The sequence below is a fragment of the Lethenteron reissneri genome, chromosome 65 (genome assembly GCF_015708825.2).
Source record: "Lethenteron reissneri isolate LAM-NWPU_2019-01 chromosome 65, ASM1570882v1, whole genome shotgun sequence".
NCBI classification, from domain to species: Eukaryota; Metazoa; Chordata; class Hyperoartia; order Petromyzontiformes; family Petromyzontidae; genus Lethenteron; species Lethenteron reissneri.
This window is the reverse complement of record NC_083843.1, coordinates 10061640-10070692: the sequence shown is the minus strand read 5'-3', so window position 1 is coordinate 10070692 and position 9053 is coordinate 10061640.

Sequence of the window (9053 nt, the reverse complement as noted above, 5' to 3'; positions counted from 1 at the left end):
TGTTAAGGCCACACGGGGGTATCTTTGTCTTTAGTGCATAGAGAGCCATGTGCGTAGTGTGGGGTGGAGCGGTGGTGCAGTGGTTAGCGCACTGGTGGGGGAGGGCGGGGGGAGCCAAGATTCTCTCTGACGTCACCGTCCCTCGCACCGCGCGCCGCGTGGCGCTCAACGCCGAGAGGGCGGAGCTCCACCGCGGGCGTGCTGGGAACACGCGTCACGTGACGCTGCAGGGTGACGCGCGCCATCCCCCTCGTGTTCACTCGCTCGTTGGGCGATAAACCCGGGGTGGGAATGGGATGGCATCACTAGGGGGGACTACTCGTGGTGTGTGCTGAGCGTCGCTGGGCTAAAACATTTTTGTTATAACCTCGGGTCGAGTGACTCCTCCACCCACCCAAAGAAGTTTTATTTTACAGGGCATAGACAGAGAGAAGCCACACCTAGTAGTAGGAGGAGGAGATCTTTTACCAACAATATTATTCATAATAAAAGTTTGTTTTTATTAATATTTTTTTTTATTATCTGCTCTCAGGCTCAGACGTTTACCTGCAGCCACAACCTTCGATTCATGGGATAATGCCTCCCTCGGCTGACAAACATGAACTGTCCCTTGGTTTTTTCCGTAAAGTCACGTATAAAGATAAAATAATAAATTAAATATTTTATCTTTATACGTGACTTTACCGAAAAAACCAAAGAATAATTCCTGCAGTCACGAAAGCTCCAAAATTAAGATGGGAACTATCCTTTGACTTTGAAGTGGGTTCAAGTAATTAAGCGCCTGATATGTATCTAGAGTGAAGATCTACCTTCCACTACAACACGACTAATATTGTCTCAACATGCATTAATAATACGCAGACACTGTGTGTTATTACAGGGATAGAGACACTGCAAACTCCAAATATACAGCAGTTGTCAGGGTCGGAATCCAACTCACGACCTCCTGCATACCAGGCGAGGGAGTTAACATCTCCTAGCCACCACGGCGCCCCTCCCTAACGTGAGACACCAATCCGGTGTGAACCCAACCTCGAGTCTCAGGCTGTTTAGCAATGCATAGATGATTTTAGACGCATTGATTATATCGTACCAGTTGTGTACTTGTGTGAACGCTAATCGCATTGTGCTCTGGGCTGTGCGTGAGTTTTCTATTTGCTTAATTACTAGCATCGGTTTGACTTGTTTTGCTTTTTCATTTTTGTGACCCAGGTCACTCTTGTCAATGAGACTCATCCTGATCTCCTGAGTTCTCACCTCGTTGAACTCAAATTCAACTCGACTCGATCTTCATCAGCATCAGCAGAAGTGTCATCTGCAGCAGAATTAGTAACAGCAGCAGGACCTACAGCATCAGCAGCGGTAGCTCCATCATTAGTATCATCATCGTCAGCATCAGGAGTAGTACTAACAACATCAAAAATAATGTAAGCATTTCCAGCAGTAACAGAATCATCACCATCAGCAGTAGAAGCATCAAAAGCAGCAGCAATCACTCTTACAGCCGAGACTCATCCTGGTCTCTTGAGTTCTCACCTGGTTAAACAAATCGACTTTAACACGTAGGCTTTCGCGACCAATATTATCAATAATAAAGGTGTCTTGGGTTAGATCGCGTAAATATAAATATACTTGATTGTGTTCTGGGTGACCTGTGAATTGGAATCACATTTTATTGTGGGTCTAGGGTCAATGTTTGTGTGGTGATGAATAAAAACGTTAAATCTGAACATCAGTTTACTGTACTGGGATGTGTGGGCTCATGTGGTGGGTGAGTTTCCTCGTCTCTATGTGGCTGGGCGGTGGCAGTTTGACATCGTGATATCAGTAGTGGCTATGCACGTGGCCTGTAATCCCGCACTGTGGAGGCGAGTGTTGGTGGGACCCCTCGAATGTTGTGAAGCCCACTTCCCGAGGGAGCCGAGTAGGTGACGTACCCAGGTTGGCTATGCCAGGAGAACCGTACAGCAAATTGTGGACTAAAATCGTCTGTTCCTTCTGTATGGCAAAAAGTGTAGCACCGTTTCAGGCGCAGGTTTTCTCCGGGTCCTCCAATTTATTCCCATATTCACACACACAAACATTCATTGACTAAAGACATCTTAATATATCTAGAGGAGCGCAGAGATTTGGTAATAAGTTTAACACGTAGGCTTTCACGACCTAATATCATCCATAACACATTTTTGGGGGGGTTAGAACACGTAAATATATAAATGATGAAGCTAGTTGTAATTACTGGTGAAACGTCGTACTCAGATTTTAAATGTTGTGGCTTGGCTGTTCAACACACCGGTGTGCTGTACTATTAACAAATTAGCATGTTCTATTCACGTGACAAACCTTACTAATTGGCTGTGTCGGGTGGTGGCAGGTTTATTGACACATTTATATATTTACGTGATCTAACCCAAAGAAAACCTGTATTATAGATTTGGCAATCGTTGGTGAAGCCAGCTAATAACCACCTGACTGATGCTTTCCCGCTTGCCTCTGGTTCCTGGACGATCTTGAGAGATGTGCTTTGTACACGTAATGTCATCAGAATGGAATCTCACGAAAAACCGATGACATACGCATACGTCATCGAAATAGGTTAATATATACATCAGCTGAACGATCGCAATCATATGCATGACTCCATATGTACCCAACATATTCAAGCTATGTGTACTATACTCTTTTGATCTTTTGGTAAAGTCACGTAGGTATAAAAATAATAGATCACAACGTTTCGATCGCAACACAAGCAATCGTCATCAGGTGGGACAACCACGGCAAGTAAAAAACTGCTGAAGTAGGCGAGAGATCTGCCGTGGCACGAGGTCATATAGGCCTCAGCAGTAGGGGGGTAGTGTATAGTGTAGTTTATAGTGTAGTGTATAGTGTAGTGTATGGTGTAGTGTATAGTGTCGTGTATAGTAGTGTAGTGTATAGTAGTGTAGTGTGTAGTGTACTGTATAGTGTAGTGTATAGTGTAGTGTAAAGTAGTGTAGTGTATAGTATAGTGTGTAGTGTAGTGTATAGTGTAGTGTATAATGTATAATGTAGTGTATGGTGTAGTGTATAGTGTAGTGTATGGTGTAGTGTATAGTGTAGTGTATAGTAGTGTAGTGTATAGTAGTGTAGTGTATAGTGTAGTGTATAGTAGTGTAGTGTATAGTAGTGTAGTGTATAGTGTAGTGTAGTGTGTAGTAGTGTAGTGTATAGTGTAGTGTATAGTGTAGTGTATAATAGTGTAGTGTGTAGTGTAGTGTATAGTGTAGTGTATAGTATAGTGTGTAGTGTAGTGTATAGTGTAGTTTATAGTGTAGTGTATAGTAGTGTAGTGTATAGTAGTGTAGTGTATAGTAGTGTAGTGTATAGTAGTGTAGTGTATAGTGTAGTGTATAGTGTAGTGTATAGTGTACTGTATAGTGTACTGTATAGTATAGTGTATAGTAGTGGTGTATAGTGTAGTGTATAGTGTAGTGTATAGTGTAGTGTAGTTTATAGTAGTGTAGTGTATAGTGTCGTGTATAGTGAAGTAGGCGAGAGACCTGCTGTGGCACGAGGTTATATAGTAGGCTTCGTCAGTAGGGGGGGAGAGAGAAGGGGGGGGGGAAGGAGGCGGGGCAGAAAGTGGACCCCGCAGCAGCACCCGGGTCACTGGAGTAGAGATCGGAGAGAGATGCACAGAGAGAGAGAGAGAAAGACACACAGAGAGTCGGAAATAACAGCTGACATAGGCAGGCAGGATGGAAACATCACTGTCAGTTAAGATTTTACCTGGTTAATAACGTCCTTCCAATGATTGCTCAGTTTGTACCCATCCTCTCGGTTGAAGTTGTGTCTGTGTTTATATATCTGGATGGCTTCATGAACAAATCTCTGATAATAGCCAGTGGGTTTGCAGAGTACCTTCGTCTTGGAAAAGTAAATTTCGTGTCAGCCCACAGCGTTAAAACAATTATCAGCAACAGCAGAGGTATTGGTCCTACCATGTTTCAGATCTGCCTTGTGTTCGCGAACGCGGTCCGAGACATGTCGTTTTATTTCCCCAATGTAACTGCTGCCGCAGCCACAACTCAGTTTGTAAACAACCGGGTATTGCATATCAGGAATCACATCCTTTACAGTTTGGATCAAATCACGAATTTTGTGTACTGTGTTCAAACGAACCTGGATCTTGTGTTTGTTTAAGATTTTGGAAAACTTTTTGGTAACCCCTGCTATGTATGTCAAAAGAACATGCGTTTTCAGGACAGCTTTGTATTCCTGCGAGACTTGGAGATTGAAAAAGACTGACAAAGATAAGGTATTGACACTCAAAATGTATTGCTACAGAAGGATCCTGCATCTAAGTTGGACTCAAAGACTGAACAACGTAGAAGAAATAAAAAAGGTTGCACAGAAGAAGACATATTGCAGGCAGCGGTGATAAGGAAACTGGCACTATTTGTACATTGTGGGATGGACAACAGCAGGAAAATGTAACGTCTGTTGTTCGGAAAAATGGAAGGAACAGGAAAGAGAGGAAGACTTAACAGAGAATGACTTAACGACGACATCATGAAGAGGTTGGTGCCTGAAAGATCTGGCACTACTTGAGGATATTAGCACAAGACGTAAGCAAGGGAGTTGACACCTACAGGCTATCTGCCCATGGATAGTGATGATGATCTTCAATGGAGCTTTGTACTTTCACACAAACAACACAGAAAATAAAGTTGACAGCTCCACAGGTGGAGGCGAATGGCGAAATCTATCAAACACAAACCGGGAGTGCCGCTCGCCCTGTAACCATGAAGACCGCCCCCAGCACCTCCCCCCAAATCTCAAGGGGGTTCAGGTTTTTGAGAATTGTCATTTTTGAATTAAGTACAGTACACAGTAGATGCTCAGGCTTTTCAAAGTTTTAATATGTGAATTAATGATAGTACATAGAAGAGGTTCAGGTGTTTCAGTTTTAATGTTTGAAGCACTGTACACGTCTTGATTTGAAGCTTTCGTGACTGCAGGAATCCATACTCTTTGGTTATTTCGGTAAAGTCACGTAGTTAGAAACTAACTACGTGATTTTACAGTACAGTACAAGTGTTGTGTTGTTACAGTATATCTGTCAACCCCTTATCAGTGGCTTCTTTATTACAGACCAATTCAGACCTTATTGGTAACCCCGTGTCCCTTATAAATCTCAACGTTCATCCTACAAAGTCTCATCCCAGGGGACAAAACACAAACAAATAGACACAAAAATGTTGCCCATTTTGAAACGGCTGTACACCGTATGGACCTGAAAACTCAATTTCCCTGTACAAGAATACGGGTAAACCGTATGGGTTGACGGGTATGTTACACGTGTAGACAAACCTAGCTTTGATGTCATGGTAAACAAGGGGCGGCTCCAGAGCTATGGTTCGAGTTGAAGTGAGTCACGCTTTGTGGTTGTTCCCCATATTGTTATTATTACGAAATAGTTTTTATGACTGGACCATTTTTGAGTGTGATAATATTACACTACACAAATTGATAAGGGGCCGAATTTAGGAATATACTACATGGTTTAAACAGGGAAGTACAATACAGGAGTACATTAGGTTTCCTGCACAGTAAATCACATCGCAGGAGCACTCCTCTATCCGAATTCACAGCAACAGGAGCCCCACTTCTGAGCAGGAGGCTCGATGACTATCCCGTGTTAATTTACTTATTTTTCTTGCGGATCTTGTGCTCTAACTGTATGCCAGTCCCGTGTACTGTAGAATCATTAGCTAAGTAAATACACCCCTTTTGACACAGTTCCCCTAAGCCCTTTCCCCTCAGGAGAGATCCTTCCTCCACCTCAGCCAATCTTACAGTCGTTCACGAACAGTATTTGCCCCAACATTCTGTTGAAGCCTATATGGGGGATATTTGTATTGTGTGTGTATATGTTTGTGTGCATGAATCTGTGCATTGTGCCTGTTCTCTACGTTGGTTAGACTCCGTGCTCTGAGGACGCACGACTCAAATCCAGAATCCTCACTGAGTCACCTTCACCCCCCAAAGTGCGTGGAAGAGAGGCTGACTAAATGAGTGGTGAATCACGTGCAGCAGCTCATTAGAGTCGGCGTGATAAAACGACAGTAGCACCGCCTCCCAGTGCAGGTGACACCCAAAGTTTTCAAAGTTTCAAAGTTTATCTATTAGGTATAGCCCTGTGAGCCATTCAGCTCTTGAATCGGGTGCAACCGCAACAAACAAAAAACAAAAACATGAACGAGAAAACATCTTAAAGTGACTATGTGCAAACAGAAAATCCAAGCAAAAGACAGCAAGATATTGCAGAAAAATCACTGTACACCAACCCTGTGCAAATATCCCAGTGGGATGCAAGTCAAACAACAACAACCACAAGACAACTTATATTAAGACCAACTCCCCGGGTAGGATCCCTCACCGAGACTGAGGTCGCTATATCACCATGATACACTGATCAGCTGTTGCCACTTTTCCTAAAATCCCAGGATGAGTCGTTTTCTCAGTACAGTACAAGTGTTGTGTTGTTACGGTATATCTGTCAACCCCTTATCAGTGGCTACTATATTACAGACCAATTCAGACCTTATTGGTAAGCCTATATGGGGGATATTTGTAGTGTGTGTGTATGTTTGTGTGCGTGAATCTGTGCATTGTGCCTGTTCTCTGCGTTGGTTACACTCCGTGCTCTGAGGACGTACGACTCAAATCCAGAATCCTCACTGAGTCACCTTCACCCCCCAAAGTGCGGGGAAGAGAGGCTGACTAAATGAGTGGTGAATCACGTGCAGCTGCTCAGCAAGCGTGCTGTGACGGTTCCACATGAAGACGGAAGCTTGTGTTGCCTCCGAAACGTTGTGATTTTTATTTTATTTTTATTTTACTTTTATTAATTTTAATTTTTTACCTACGTAACTTTACCGAAAAAACCTAAGAATATTTAAGTATATAGTTCAACTATCGGACCTAAAAGCCAAGAGCAATGGCGGCACAGCGCCGCCTACTGGGCGAGCTGTATGAAGTGCAACAAAGGCGCAGACTGCCGCCTCCTGCTGACCTGCTGGGGAGTGGCATCCACGAGTTTTTCTGTACTTACAGTGAGGGAAAGAAGTATTTGATCCCCTGCTGATTTTGTTCGTTTGCCCACTGACAAAGAAATTATCAGTCTATAATTTTAACGGTAGGTTTATTTGAACATAACATTTTTGACATGCGTTTTTCTGGATTTTTTTGTTGCTATTCTGTCTCTCACTGTTCAAATAAACCTACCATTAAAATTATAGACTGATCATTTCTTTGTCAGTGGGCAAACGTACAAAATCAGCAGGGGATCAAATACTTTTTTCCCTCACTGTATGCACCAAACAACAGTTCGGAGTGTTCGGCCTTCTTGGAGATGGTGGGTGCAGTGCTCGACAGAGTCCCGCCTACCGACTCCATCATCTTACTGGGCGACTCCAATGCTCACGTGGGAGACGATGGAGATACCTGGAGAGTTATGATTGTGAGAAATGGCCCCCCGTGATCTGAACCTGAACGGTGAGATGTTATTATAATTCTGCACTTGTCATGGAATGTCGATAAACAAACACCATGTTTGAACACAAGGATGCTCAGAGAACAATGGTTGCACAGCGCCCCCTACTGGACGATCTGCGTGAAGTGCAACAAAGGCACAGACTGCCGCCCTCTGCTGGCTTGCTGGGGAGTGGCATCCACGAGGTATCGTGGAATGTCCTCGTCTGTCTCTCTCTACAGAGACGCAGAGCTTTGAGTGGAGTGAATTCCGGTGACTTGCGTGAAACAAAAACCCGACAGGAACTGATATGGTGATGTGCGCACTTTTTTCGTCCCCAACAAATCACAGACTTTACGCGACAATTTAGAGGAACACTTTTTTGCCTTGATCGGTCAAGAGGCACTCGGGAGCACCCTTGTCTAGAACATAACCATTCAGGAACGCCTCGGTAACAGCAACAGCCGACTGATTTGGGAGCGGCCAGGTCATAGGTCAGCATGATAAATACTCAACGCCCACGAGTAGATACCTGTACCCCCAAGCACAAGTGGGAAATGGGCCAATAATATCCAGAGCAACCAGCTCGTTAATGCGCGACACCTGAATGGATTGCATTGGAGGGCAGCAAGGTTTCATCGGCGGATTCCGCCACGTGCACTACACACAACCTTTTAGCAGATTGTCGACATCCGTTGCCATGGCCGGCCAATAAAAATCCAATTTCAGTGTCGCCAGCATCTTTTGCACGCCCAGATGCAAGAGGCGTCTATGCACAGCCCACACAACCTCGCCATGCAGGGTGATGGGAACGACAATGGCATAATGGCGTAATCTTCCACCCCAATGCATGAGCAGCCCGTCCCGCAGGACAACCGAGGCAACACCACGCCGATATTGCTGCACAAAAACCACAATGGCCAGCAACTCACGGCACGTAACGCAGTATCTCTGCTCGGTCAGAGAAAGCACCCATCTGCCATACGCGATCACGTGCTCTACTCCGTTAACAACCTGCGACAACACGGTTCCAATGCCAGTATTACTAGCATCTGTATCCAAGACAAATGGTAATGAAAAATCGGGATAATGCAGGGGAGGAGCATTCACCAGCCCTTCACGAATGGCCCGAAATGCGGCCTCCTCTTCTCTCCAATGAAATTTTTCCCCCTTAGCCGTCAATGCATGGAGAGGTTTCACAATGGACATGAACCCGGCGACAAAACGGCGATAATATGATGCAAAGCCGATGAAACTATGCACTACGCTCGCCGAGGTGGGCATCGGCCACGTTCAAACACACGCAGTTTTCTCCGGGTCTGTCGCAATACCCAATTAACTACGTGGCCAAGATATCGAACTGATTTCTGAAGGAGGTGACACTTCTGCGGCTTAAATTTCAAGTCGGCCGCACGCATCTTAAGGAAAACAGCATGCAGACGATCCAAATGCTCATCAAACATACGACTGGAAACGATAACATCATCTAAGTATATAAGGCACGAGTCTCATTGGAGGCCCGCTAAAACCAGCTCCA